Source organism: Salvia splendens, chromosome 12, assembly GCF_004379255.2.
Source record: "Salvia splendens isolate huo1 chromosome 12, SspV2, whole genome shotgun sequence".
In the NCBI taxonomy this organism is placed as follows: domain Eukaryota; kingdom Viridiplantae; phylum Streptophyta; class Magnoliopsida; order Lamiales; family Lamiaceae; genus Salvia; species Salvia splendens.
The window spans coordinates 32,870,669-32,885,600 of record NC_056043.1 but is presented as its reverse complement, the minus strand read 5'-3'; positions in this window follow the sequence as shown (position 1 = coordinate 32,885,600).

Genomic DNA, 14,932 nt, shown 5'->3' with positions numbered 1-14,932 from the left:
ACTTTTTAAATTAATAAGAGAAAAAGAATACAACTATTCAAGAATTTCCGGTCAATTAATGGACTCCATATAGAAAAATATGCCACTTTTATCACAACAAAAAAAATGATTTCTTTGCTCATTTTCCTTTTACCTTTTTATTTGTTTAGAAAGTATAACGGGATTAAATCTACCAATGTATAATATTAAATAAAAAATATTAAACTAAACAAAGTGAAAAAAGTTTTTTAATAGTTTAAGATATGTTCCTTTTGGAGATGAAATATGTTCTTGTAATAGTGGCATATAGCAAATTTCAAATTATTCTATATATGGAATCTGGCTTGATTTAGCTTGTCTGATTAAAATAAAATTATATTGGTCCTCTAAAATTTAATTTTCAAAGCGGGCCTCTTTTAATAGATGGGCCTTATGCAATAATGCAATGTAATAAGACCATATTATAGTTTTAGCATAAAGTTTCCACATCGGAATTCATACACAAGAATGACATATATTTAAAGAGAGGGCATACTATATTTAGGACGACCTTACTTGAATAGGATCTAGGATCTGTTCTATAGGGTCGTACCTCTGTGTCCGATTTTAAGGAGATAGGAGACTATGTTTGGACGATGAGCCATGGTTGACCTTTATTTTTTAATTATGCTGACCAAACCCAAAAGTGAATTCAACAGAGTGCAATTAGTTGGCAAGATTTACTTAAATAAAAGTTCCAAGTCATTCAAGTTTTACATAACAAGTCCTATCTACCACAAAGTGCAAAGTTAGTACATAGTAACTTCTCTTTCGACCAATTTTGATAAATCTTTTGCAATATACATCTGACCAGAAAAAAAAAAGACAAAAATACTAATCAGCTATCCCAAGTGATTAATGGATAATCTATAATTATATAAAAAGGCAAGTTTTGGTCAATAATAATTATTATTATATAAAAGGCGAGTTTTGGTCTTAATTTGAATATTTATTAATTCTAGGTATGAATTTGAATTATTATAGATTTAGGAGTGACTAATTTTTAAAATAAATTTTAATTAATATTTAAATAAATATTTAATGTTGTAATAACAATTTAGGGTAATTTTTAAATAAATTTGAATTAATGTTTAAGTAAATAATTAATGGGGTGGTTACAATCAAATTCCTTTAATTCAATTGATTTATATTTTAGTTTTTTAGTAGTAGTTAAATAAATTTGCATTACGTAGCCTCAACTTTTGTATATGTACATTTTTATCTCATAATTTATATGTCATCAAGAATTGTAAAGGTCATATTATTAAAAAAATTGATGGCCAAATTTTTTAAATCAGCCATTTCACTAAATAACAAGTCAAACTATAAATTAATATTTATTTCAATTGTTATTGATGAGCTAGATAAATTTGGAAGGTTTTCAATATTATTGGTGATCTTTAAATTTTGTCAATAAATATGTATTCTTTCATAGTGGAATTATATTTTCAGTGTAAATATTAGATAAATTTCATTATTGCTTCCTCAAATGATTCAACTCCTGTTGTCGATGAAGAAAGTTCTCCTGCAACAGTCAATAGAGACAGATGCGGTAGAGATATAGTTAATTTTTGTTGATAAATACGCATACTTTCATTGTGGAATTATCTTTTCAGTGCAAATATTAGACAAATTTCATTACTGCTTCCTCAGATGATTCAACTCCAGTTGTCGATGAAGTGAGTTCTCCTGCAACGGTCAATAAAGACAGATGCGGTAGAGATATAATCATGTGAGAGAGAGTGAAAGGCGAAGAGCTGAAGACGCGAGTTGAAGGTTGGTTGTGTACAGAGAGTCGTGTGAGAGAAGGTGAAATGAAAATTAGCATTTTAAATCATATTTTGATCATTCTGTGTTTGAATGATGTTAGATCATATTTACGTTTTTTCTTAATGTTAGTTTGTTTTATTTTTTGTTAGGTTTGTTTTAATTTTTTCTGTCTTAGCCATAATAGTTCTTTTTATACAAATAAAGAATTCACATATGCTGACTATTTACAATATTTTGAAGTTAATGCTTTGCACATTTGTCGTCAACTTCGTCACTTTCATAGTTTTCATGCAAAGAATACACCCAAAGTCAATGAAATGACGAAAGAAAGTAAAGAAGACGAAGAACATAAAATATCACATTATTTTCGCACACGCACAAATCATCAATTTGGAGATCAAGGAGGAAAATTAAGCTAAGGTAGACTCAACGGTAAATTGCGGGAGAAATAAGTAGGGGAGAGAAGTTGTGGTGCTTTGATAGTGTGTGTTTGGTTGGGTTTGTGTTTTACTATTTCTTTTTCTTTATTTGGCTACTCTTATTATTGTATTGTTAATATTGTTTACAAATAATTTTTTTATAACTTGCCAACTATTCTATTATTGTTTTAATGTTAAGTTCATCATTTAATTTATTTTTTAATAGGGATATCATTGTCCTCCTAATATTTTTTAGTTGTATATTAAATGGAGTATTTTATATTAATTTCATATCGATAGTATTTTAGTATTGAAGAATGTATGTTGTTAAGGAAGATATTGTTCTTTGTTGAAGGGACATATATAAGTGTTATAATTAAAAAATATTTTCATTTTGATTTAATTTAAAATTTATTTAATTTTATGCTTATAATTATTTAACTTACTGTTAGTATATATATTTTTTATTTTTTATTTTATATAATGATGTTTATTATTTTATTTAGTTTATTCACAATGTTAAAATAATAGAACGGAAATAATTAAGTCATGCATGGCATTGGGATTAACACAGTAAGTTTAAAATCTATAGAAATACCATATAACAATGAACAGGAACTTTATCTAGACCATAAACAAAATCATTTCGAATAGAAAAAATAAAATTAGAATACTTGAATCGAAGAAAATCAATAACTGCTGCATCACACCACAGCGAGCCCGGCTAAGCAGGCGAACATCAAGGCAGTGCAGAAGGAGATCTGGCGAGGCAGGCGAACAACAATGCGACAAGGAATAGCGGTGGAGCAGCGAGGCAACTGACGGTAAGGCGGTGAGCTAGCCGAGGTCGGGCAGAGGTGCGGCGAGTGATGCAATCTTTATAACTTTGAAGTGGTAGCATACATTTGAGAGAGAAACTATCTTAAATTTTATGCTTTTGGAAACCTACTTAATCTACATTTTTTTTGAAAAAAAAGATCAATAATGATTCTCTATTTATTCTCATGATGACTTAAAATCCTAACCTATTGCATTCAGAAAACGTTTTATTAACTGAGCTGCGCTTCATCGACTTCTTATTTTAGTATGTTCCTTGCACGGAATGTGTTCAAATAAATAACAAGTCTAATTTTTGTAATTTAAAATTGAAGATAATTTATAGTAGAAATATTTAGGAATAAATAGAATATAAGAAAAAAGTAGAGAATTCTAGAAGAGAAAAAAATAGGATGAAAAGTTTAGAATTAATACATATGTAGTCTATATATATATATATATATGTCTGTTGTAAATATTTTGTATATGTTAAGTTTTGGAAGTTTAGTTTTTTTTAGTTTTCAAATTCAAGTAATGAAAAAGTGATATATGAAATTAGTTTTCATAAAATTAATTGAACCGTACATCGCACGGGAGTAGATACTAGTAACTAGTAATAACTAAGTTTTAGCTCAAAATCATATGACCTTAACATAATGTGATATACCCGGAAATATATTGGGCTTTGCAACACTAACTATATTTATCATCTCATTCTATTTCTCAAAATAAATATTCCGAGTTCATGCTTTTTTCTAGTATCTCTCATAAATTTCCAGTAATTTTATGGACTCCAATGTATGATGTGAAATTGTAGTATGTAATTAATTTATCTATAGGCTTGCATTTTAAATTAGTAAAAATTTTAGTTAAAGCCCATTATAGAATAAGAAACATGATTTTGCATTTCTTGCGACAAGCCCACTCCATCGCAACAACAAAAAAAATTAATTTCTTTGCTCATTTTCCCTTCACCTAGAAAAATATAACATCAATAATTCTATCAATAAATAAAATAAAATAATATAGTAAAATTAAACAAAGTGAAAAATGTTTTTTTAATAGTTGAAAGTATGTGACCTTTTTCTAGAGATGAAATGTGTTCTTGTAATAATGACATAGTGGTCTTGAAAGTATGGAGTAACATTTTTCAAATTAATTTACGGAATATGGCTGGATTTAGTTTGTACGATTAAAATACAATTATAATGTTCCTTTGAAATTTAAATTTGTGCTTCGAATCATATTTTCAAAGAAACAAAAAAGTCCCTTCAAATTCTGTAAAAAAACCATGAATTTTCAAATCAATATGCAGATTCACATCTTTTCATAGTCAAACTAAATTCAGACACATGCATTGTGACATGACTTACACAATGTGCAGTCTCAGGTGTCATCATTAAAAATAAAATTTCAAAGTTGAGGTTTAATTTTTGGCAAAAGTTTTCAAAAAGTGGTAAGTGGTTTAGTGAGTAAAGTAAAAAAAATAAAATAATAAAATATTTTAAAAAGAAATATAAAATCGAGTAAATTGACACAGATGAAATTATAATTAATTAAGACCATATCATACGTAGCGACGGACTCAATATTCGAGAACAACAATGTATGTGTATAAATTTATGGGCGACGCATGACACACTTTTATTTTATTTTTTATAAAGATAATAAAACTAATGTTAAATCGTGAGTGTTCAATTTTTAATGCCGAAGGGCTGTCATGCCAAAAACCATCTAAACAATTCAGTGCTCAAAATATTGGACGGTGGATGACCTAAATTGCTAGTATAATTTTAAAAACTATTATAATGAGACTAATTGAGTGAGTAATTTGAATAAAATTTCTTAAATATTAATAAATTTAAATCTATTATATATAATTCAAACTCACTGTCGTACAATAACATGCATACCACTAGGGATGTCAATCGGGCCGGCCCGGCAGATTTCGGGCCAACCCTACTCGGGTTGCGGGTCAATCGGGTGATTACTAATCGGGTTGTGATTTCTTTCGGGATATAAAAGTTCAGCCATAACCCTAAAAGCTCGGGTTTCGAGCCAGCCCAGTGGGTTAATCGGGTTGCTTCCGATAATATTAACATGCGATCAATCCAATAAATAACGATTAAAATTAGTTATATTCATACAATGTAAAACATTTAATTATGATATATTTGAGATATATGCTTAAACTCAATCATAAACATGATCAAATACTAATATTTGAGATATTTCACGAAATTTTAATGCATATTTTAGAAATTTAAATATTTTTTAATGAATTTGAAGTTTTTAATTTATTAATCAATTATTATATTAATAAAAATTCAATATATAGTTTGTATATTTAATATAAATTCGAAAGTTATTTTTTAGTTATCTATATTATAAAATTAATCTATTAAGTGTCGAATTAGGAGTAAAAAAATAGAATATTAGAAATTTTATCGGGTTTTCGGATCTGGCCCTAACGGGTTGCGAGTTAATCGGGTGCGGGCTAATTAGATTTTGATTTTATCCGGCTAGAAATTTCTAGCCATAACCCTATAAATTTGGCGGATTATTCGGGTCAACCCACCCACGGGTTACGAGTTACATTGACGACCCTACGTACCACATAACTGAGACAGTGGGTCTTATAAAAAAACATATACTACAAGTATATAATAAAATCAAATTTAGATAAAAATACATTGATGAAATTCAAACTCGACATTTAATATCAAAATTTTCGATAATTTTGTTTAATTTATTTTAAGATTGCAAGTGGTGACACTTGAAACTTTGTTTGCTCTGAATTGGATACTCTCCATCTTGATGTTGTTAGATTAAAAAAGGATAAATATCATCCATTTGGGAAACTTAGATTTGACGTATGTGGCTCTTATTCACTTAACTATACTTTTCAATTATTCAATACATTCAATTCGAGCTGCCCACATTTACTTATTGTTACTATATGGATAGCCAAATGTCGAAATAACAATATTCAGAACGTGAAAATCAAATTGTACTGAATCTGTTGAAATGTAAATAAAGTTTACATATGTGATTATTTGGGGTGGGGAAATACAGCGATATATCTAATTTATTGTACCGAAATATTTGTTATAACAGTTATTTTTGGTAAGGTATTTATGATTATTAGAGGTGGGATATATCAGGACTCATCGTTAAAAAATTCCAAATTGATCATTTTCATTGGGATAGGCCAAAAAAGAAAATGAGTCATTTACATTAGGACATATGTTAGTGTATTATTTTAGTATGTAGGGATGTATTCTATTACGCAAATGGATGTCTACATTAGAGCATCTCCAGTGGGCGGACATCCCACTAGGACATCCACTAGGACATCCCAAAAACACCTCCTGCCACGTCACTAGGACTTCCCATCCCACTGCCACGTCACTAGGACATCCCCTCCTATGTCCGCCCTTCCCACTAGGACATCCCGCAATAAAAAAAATCACAATAATTTAATTACGTAAAAACGGAAATATAATTTTGACACGGAATACGGGAAAGTAAAATACGGGCAAAAATACATATTCATAAAACATAAAAAAAACATAGTTAGAAAAAAAAGCAAAATACATAGTCATTCAAAAAAAGAAAAATACATAATCCAATGGGCCCGGACATCATCCCACCCATCCCACCCATCTGTCCCATTCCCGGTACTGTTGTCGCATTTCCGCTGGCGTTTCCCTCCAGGTCGATGGGAAACGCCGGAGTCTGCGACTCGCTCGTGGCCGGGGAGTTCCTATCGTTCTCCATTAAAAGTAGAAATGAAATTTGTAGTAAAAGAAGAGAGAAACTTGTTAACAACAAGTGGTGCAAATGAAATGAAGTTCAACGAGCCGTATATATAGGGTTTAAAAAAAATAAAAAAATTTCGGACGTCCGAGCGGGACGTCCGACCCTTGCCACAGTGGCGGACGTCCGCCCGCCCGTCGCAGGGACGTCCGAGGACACCCGACGTCCTCACGGGACGTCCGTATCCGACCCCAAACGCCACAATGGCGGACGTCCGGGTCGCCCGTCGCGACGTCCGACCGGATGTCCGACCGGACGTCCGCCACTGGAGATGCTCTTACTTCAACTTGTCATATAGGGGTGATGCCAGGCCATTAATTGCATTAGGGTCTGTCCAAAGCGCTATGATCACATTCGATGTGCAAAATACTTTGTGGCGTCTTCAGAATGCAAGAATGACCCACTTTCCCTTTAAGGTTGGGTCTGCCAGAAATGACATAATCACCATCGATTCACACACTTTTTAAAGATGATATGATCAAGTTGTGCACCGATTTGAGATTCTTTTTTAAAATTTTACATTGGTACGTATTCACGTTAAAAATCCTTCATCATATATTCTCGTTCGATCACTTCACACTACATACCATTTACGCGCAAAAATTATGTTCTAAAACCGCCACCATGTATCCTAATCATAATATCAAGACCTAGACTTCTCTTGCTATGATAATTCATGTTATCACCATCACCCTAGTCCCTATACATGATAATAATTCATGAAATATTAACAATCACATAACCATATAATCCATGTATTACTATATGGGAGTATATATGAATTGTAGTTGGGCATACATTGTTGTCACACAATCATTTGGGAGTTGCGAAAATCACCGGTGGGACCCGCCGCCCCTAAAGCGGCCGTGGCCCGCCGTCGCATCGAATTGATAGACTCCCACCACCAATATCTTCACCACTATAAAACTAATTACTTTTCACTATACTATGATTGGACCAATGTGTTTTTTTTTTTAGTTTGGTGGGCCTAATTTCTTCACACACAGTTCCATTTTATGTCTACCCCCATTTGCCCCCACTACCCACATGCCCATACACCAACCTTGCCGGACCTCTATCTCATTTCATACAATAATTATGAACTCTAATTATTGCAATTTACTTCTCAAGTTGTTTGATGACTATGTGATTAGTTGGGGTAATTTTGCTAGGGTAATTTAATGTAGTATTGTCGCTTACATTACAACACAACTTGTTTTTTTCTTAGTTTGGAAATAGTATCTGAAAAATTAGGGTAATTATATGTTCATACAAAATGTTTTATCTTTGTTTCAATTTAGTACAAAAAGAATTAAGTTAACATGAATCATACAAAAAATTACATTAGTGTTTTAAATTAATACATCCCATTAAATATTATAAACATTAGTGTTTCTCAATATATTCTATTTTTATAAAATGTGATTAGTAATTTTACATGTATCTAATTTATTTAAAGTTCACTCTACTACCATTACTGTTGTAATTAATCAAATTATTGATAGGTCCAATAATATAAGTACTGGCAAACAAACAAGAACAATTAGGATTTTAGTTAAATAAACCGGATGGGAGACGCTCACTAAAAAACTTCACATAATAATAGTTTTTTTTGGCCGACCAAAATAACAAAACTAGTGACTAATAAAATACATTTCATCCTACAAAAATATTGGAACCATCAACCTATCATATTTCACTAAATAAAATAACAAAACCAGTGACTAATAAAATACATTTCATCCTACAAAAATATTGTAACCATCAACCTATCATACCTCACTAAATAAAATACAAATAACATTGTGTTAGTTAGTTAGTTACTTAACAAACTTCAATACACTATATTGAACACCTCTTTTATTTTGAAAATAATGTATAAATATACTCCCTCCGTCCCGGACTACTTGCACTTATTTCCTTTCTGGGCGTCCCAAGTTATTTGCACTCTTTCTTTTTTTAGTAAAAAATATCACCTTCAGCCGCAATTGTTGACTTTGCTATACACTCATTCCTTAATCTCCGTGCCGAAAAGGAAATGTGCGAGTAGTCCGGGACGGAGGGAGTATAATACTATGTTGATATATATAGTTGAATGTGTGTGTGTTGAGGAAACAAGTCCCGCGGTGTTTTCGCGGGCTTAGAAAAGAGGGACCCTTCCACCTTTATTATCAACCGATATGTCTTGCATCGTCTACACTGTTTTTGTACTTTCCTTTCTACCCACTTCTTCCCCATTCATGTTTACTTCATTAGATAAACTCCTATTTTTTTATATTTTTCCGGAGTTTAATTAGTTTAACCAAGAAACATATTCGTATGCTAGAATTCGGGTGCTAGTTTCACCTCTAAAATTCATCGCCGAAGTGTGATTCATGGCTGAAGCTCGGATATTGATGAGCTTCAATACCCTTGTGTTCTGCTAACGTTCGCTACTGATATCTGGGTTGGAATTATTACGCACGACCGTCCAAATTTAATGACCCTGTCAATTTTTAGCAAAATGGGCCGATTTATAAAGTTTTGAAGCAAAGTCGTAAAATATTTACTAGATTATGATCAAAATTGGCTTTAGTCTAGTGTTTAAATTACAAAATAAATCAACAACGCTTGTACCGTTAAATTTAATGGAACTATCACCTTAGGACAAAAAAATAGATAAATTTATAATGTTTAGGACTTATAAATTGTTAAACATCCAGACTGAAATCATAAAATGATCATAATATTATGATATAAAAATGACTAAAATACTAGTATTAAGTATCTACCATATCAGACCCGCTAGGGCTACACTGTTTATATTGATTTAGATTATGATTTTTTCACTATAAATTTTTAATCATATATGGCCTTGTAATAATATGGGTCAATCCTTGAATTTCAGATTTAATTGACATCCTTAGTTATGGATAGACTAAAATCGTAGATAATATCATTATGATAAAAAAATCAACTATAGTCTTTTAATTGTAACCACACGCCATATGAAGTGAAAAAGGGTAACATAAAAAATAATCCTTTCCTATTATAGTCAATTCTTCTATCTAAATCACCATCAATTTACCTATTCAAATTCATTAGATAATCAGTCATCATACCTCTTTAGTCAAAGCAAACATTGAAATTTAGATTTATGGAGAATATTTGAAGCAACCCATAAATGACAGTTGTATATATAGGGATTAATTGATTTACCAATAATGCTACGCAGCTGGATGTTAGACAAATATTTAGACCAATCAATGAAAATCAAAGAATGATTAGTTAGGGAAAGTAATTAGGTAAATGATGGTAATCCACACAGCTATTTTACTAGTATATAATATTTGTGATTAATTATTTCCTATCTGGTCCCTTTTTTAATGACAAGAATTAACAAGAGTGAACCCAAGTTACCCAGCAAATTATATGATTAGATTTAGAGGAGATGGATCATGCTATTACATAAAATAGTGACTTCCAACATAAAGTTATTTAAGTAATATTATAATTAATATTCAAATATGTTTGTATTATTAACATATCCCACCAATTTTAAATATATTATATGACTGCTGATTTATTTTCTTTCTTTTTTCCCCATTTAAATTATTTAGAGGAAAAACTGAATTATGATTTTATTATTCGATTATAATACAATAGTAATTTTAAAATTGAAAATTTTATATTGCAGAAATTGAAACCTAAAAAAATAGTCATCATTTAACTTTTTTTTAGAAATGCTTGGGCAACAATAATATGACTATTTAGGATCACTCTATTAGATAACCTTAATATGATATGGTTGAATTCGAAAAAAAAGTGATTGTTTATAGGATTCTTGTAACTATGCTTAATCAATAATTATATATGTGGTGTTTTAATAGATTATATGAACCAAACCCTTTAGACAAAATAGTTATAGTTTGTTTGTGATATGAAAAGAATCTTGCAAACTTGGAGTTTGTATAATCGTTTATTGATACACACACGTGTGTTAATAATTATAACCTTCGAATATTTTCAATCATTAGATCATAATGATCTATGATTAATTAAGGACTGAAAATAATTTCTAATTCCTATCCTAAGAGAAAATTTTATTTTATTCAAATTAACCCCGTATACTATTCCACATATAGTACTTATATTTAATATTTTCCATGTTTTTAAATTATTAAGAGATATTGACACCTAATATCATGGAACTTTAAAAAATTTGGGGTTTTCCCACTAACTTTGAAATTGACAAATAATATCACGAACTTTACCCCGAGTTTGTTATTTCTCACCAGTGAAAAAATTCCGATTATATTAATAGATTGAAGAACAAATTTGGAGGGTGTGCTTCAAGAAAAACTATTTTCAAATATTGAAAATCTTGAAACTCTCGAAGTTGTTGTCGAGAAATTACGAAAAAAATCCGTATCATGATATTATTTGCTAGAAATTTTTTTATTGGTGGGAAATGATAAACTCGGGGTAAAGTTTGTGATATTATTTGTCAATTTTAAAGTTAGTGGAAAAACTCAATTTTTTGAAAGTTTCATGATATTAGGCGTCAATATCCCAATTATTAATTAAGGGTATATTTTTAGAACTTCCATAGAGGCTAGAGCCCCTGAATTCTTAGATAACATTAAATTTCACCTTATTGGCCAGAATATATTCTCCTCAGGCCTAAACTTTCCATCTTCATTTTGCTAAGATTTATACGAATATCATTAGTGAAAAAATGTTGAAAAAAAATTATATTCTCCTCATGCCTAAACTTTCCATCTTCATTTTGCTAAGACTTATACGAATATCATTAGTGAAAAAATGTTGAAAACAATTATAATAAAAAAGAAAACCATATAGTTGGTGTAAGAGATAGAGATAAATAGAGCACTGCATATTCAACGGCAAATAGTGAAAAGTTCAGTGACTGAATTGATGTAATATTATGTGTGTGAGTCATAAGATGAAAGTAGATACTGTTTGTGATAAAAACAAAGAGTTTGCAGAAAAATGAATAATACATGCATCATATATTATTCTAGAAAGAGGGTGATATTAATTAGGAGGGCTTAATTTTTTTTATAGGATCGGTCGAAAATGACATGACTGCCCCTGAGGACCACGTTAAACGACGCCGTTTGGGACTTTTTCTATATTAAGTAAATATGTAAATCATATTTGTATAAATTAATATAATCTTGAGAAAATGTAAGAGCTAGTGATTGTGTGTCACCATAAATACAATGAACAATGTTTTTGGAAACTAACTAAAATGTCTAAAATTCAATTCTTTAGTGCTTATAAGATTTTTTTTACTATAGGAGAAAAGAAGAGAAGTCTATATCAATTTTTATTTTAATGAATCAAATCAATAGATGCATAATATAGTATTTACTTTATAATTTGAAGGACTCTATAAATTAAATCATGTGTGTCAGGTCATTATCGTAGGCTTATCATGACAAGTACACAATCATAATAAGACGTAACCTAACTCACTCATTAATTACATGTATGTTCATGTTGAGTTTTGTGTCATGTCCGAAATTCTCAGCTCTTTGCAAAAATTGGATCCTATGTTTTGCTGTCATGAATTGTGAACTTATTGTAGAGAGAATTATAGTAGTACTACTTATGATATTTTCTCGATAAATTAAATTAAAAGCTTAAACCAATCAATAAATGGTGAGCAAAGGAGTACCACGTCTAAATGTAATGTAATAGATTAAAGGCTCTAGCAATATATAGCAAACATTTGTATAGTTTGTTTCCCAACAAATGAAAACGATTAAAGAGATACAATTGCAAAGTTGACTTGTTAGGTCGTTCTCAATCAATGAGTACTTTGGTGAATGATTTTGTCTTCATCTCCTATATATCTCTGTTTAACTTAATTCGATCACTATACATCAATTAATCATCTTTCGATAAACCGCAGTATTACTTTCTCTATCCTATTAGTTTGTCACTATTTGATCTGACACGAATTTAAAGAAATACTAATAGAAAGTGAGTTGAAAAAGTTAATGGAATGTGATCCTACTTTTATATACTCCTTCCATCCCATTAAATAGCAAACATTTGAGAATCGGCACAAAATTTTGTGCAATGTTATTTTGTGAGTTAATGAACAAAGAGTAAAGTAAGAGAAATGAAAAAGTAGAGATAGGGTTATATTAAAAATGGGACAAAGGGAGTATTAATTTCATATTTAATGGGACAATCCAAAATAAAAAATGTTTCATTTTCAATGGAGCAAAGGGAGTATTAATTTTATAATAAAATGTTAGTGGAGATTAGTTAGTAGAATATGAGGTATATTACAAAAAAATAGTACTGTAAAAGGAAGATGTGATAAATTTTTGGGGACGAACGACAATAGAAATAAGGGACAAATTCTCAGGTTTAGATATCTACTCATAAATACAACAATATATTAAAATTTATATGTCCACATTATTTGGTTAATTTTAAAATTGTTTCTAATTAATAATCCATCCTATCCCTGAAAATTTGTCAATTACTCTATTTTTACTTTGTCTAAAAATTTGTCACCTTTTATTTTTATTATTTTTAGTAGTGGACTCTATATTCCACTAACTTTTATAACACATTCCCTCCGTCCAAATAAATATGAAACATTTGGTTTTCCGCACGAGATTTTATGCAATGTTATTTTGTGAGTTAACGAAAAAAAGAGGCAGAAGTAGAGATGATGTTATTTCGATTTTAAAAATTACTTATTTTTAATGAAATAATCTAAAATAAAAATATTATATTTTTAATAGGATAGAAGAAGTACTTTATATTACATTTCCTAAAATTGGACAAATGGTGATAAATAATTAGGGATGGAGGCAGTGTTCCGTATTCGTATAGTTCGATATATCGAAGGTGCAAATTGTACCAAAAGCAAGTATAGTAGCTACGTCATTGACTTTGTGTCAGATAATATGTGGACGTGCATTAATCAGAATATTAAGCATTTTAGCGATAATAGTATACTCAAATACATAAATATGTTAATCATTAAAAAATAATTATAGTTTTAATAAAAGGTAATTACGCCCATCTACACCAACTTAAATGAAATTCTGATTTTGTAGATAAACTAAAAATGATATTTCCAAATGCATCTTTTTTTATTTATTTTCCTATTATTATTAGTTTAGGTGAAATTAATGCAAATAATGTGCGTGTCTTTGGAAATAACCATTATTTGTGTGTATTTATCAATAATATATACTCTATTATACTTAAAAAAAATAGACCAACTTGTAAATGACACATATTTTAATATACAATTAGTAAAGTAAGAGTAAAATGCGAATAGGTAAGGGAGAGAGAGGTAAAAATGTAATTGAAGTGGTGTTAGTGGTGTGTAATTGGTTAAAAATATTTCATATTTAGACTTGGTTTAATTTTATGGGACGACCCAAAATGGTAAAACTAGTATATATTTATAGGAGATAAGGAGTAGAAGTATTAATTAAAAAAATTATAAAAGTATTCAAGCCCCGATATTCGTCTGACAAATTAGCCCGTGACCCAAAAATTTGGAGTCAGATTATCCCTTAGAGCATCTGCAATGGCGCTCGTTCCGGCGGACGTCCGCCATTGTCCAAAGGTGACGCGGATACGGACATCTGCTGCGGACACCGGAGTTCCGCGGCGTTCCTGGGACGTCCGTGGCGACGTCCTTGCGGACGTCCGCCATTGCGTTGACCCCACGGACGTCCGCGCAGACGTCCTGATTATTTTATTATTTTTTTCGAAAATGCTATAAATACGGCTCTTTGAATTTCATTTCATTCGCCCCGCTTGTATTCATGAGTATCTCTCTATCTCTAAATACTTTTCTTTCGAAGATAAATGGAGCACCACGAGAGTGATTCCCCCGCCACGAGCGAGTCACAAGGACTGATCTTTCCCATTGGCGGAAGCACCCCAATGTCCGGAATGGCGGGGATGATGCCCCAACCCCAAATGACGGCGGGATGATGCCCCAAATGCCCGGGGTGAGTGCCGGAATGACCCCAATGCCGGGGATGATGCCGCCCCAGATGCCCGGGATGATGATGCCGGGGATGATGCAGGGCTCGCCTGTC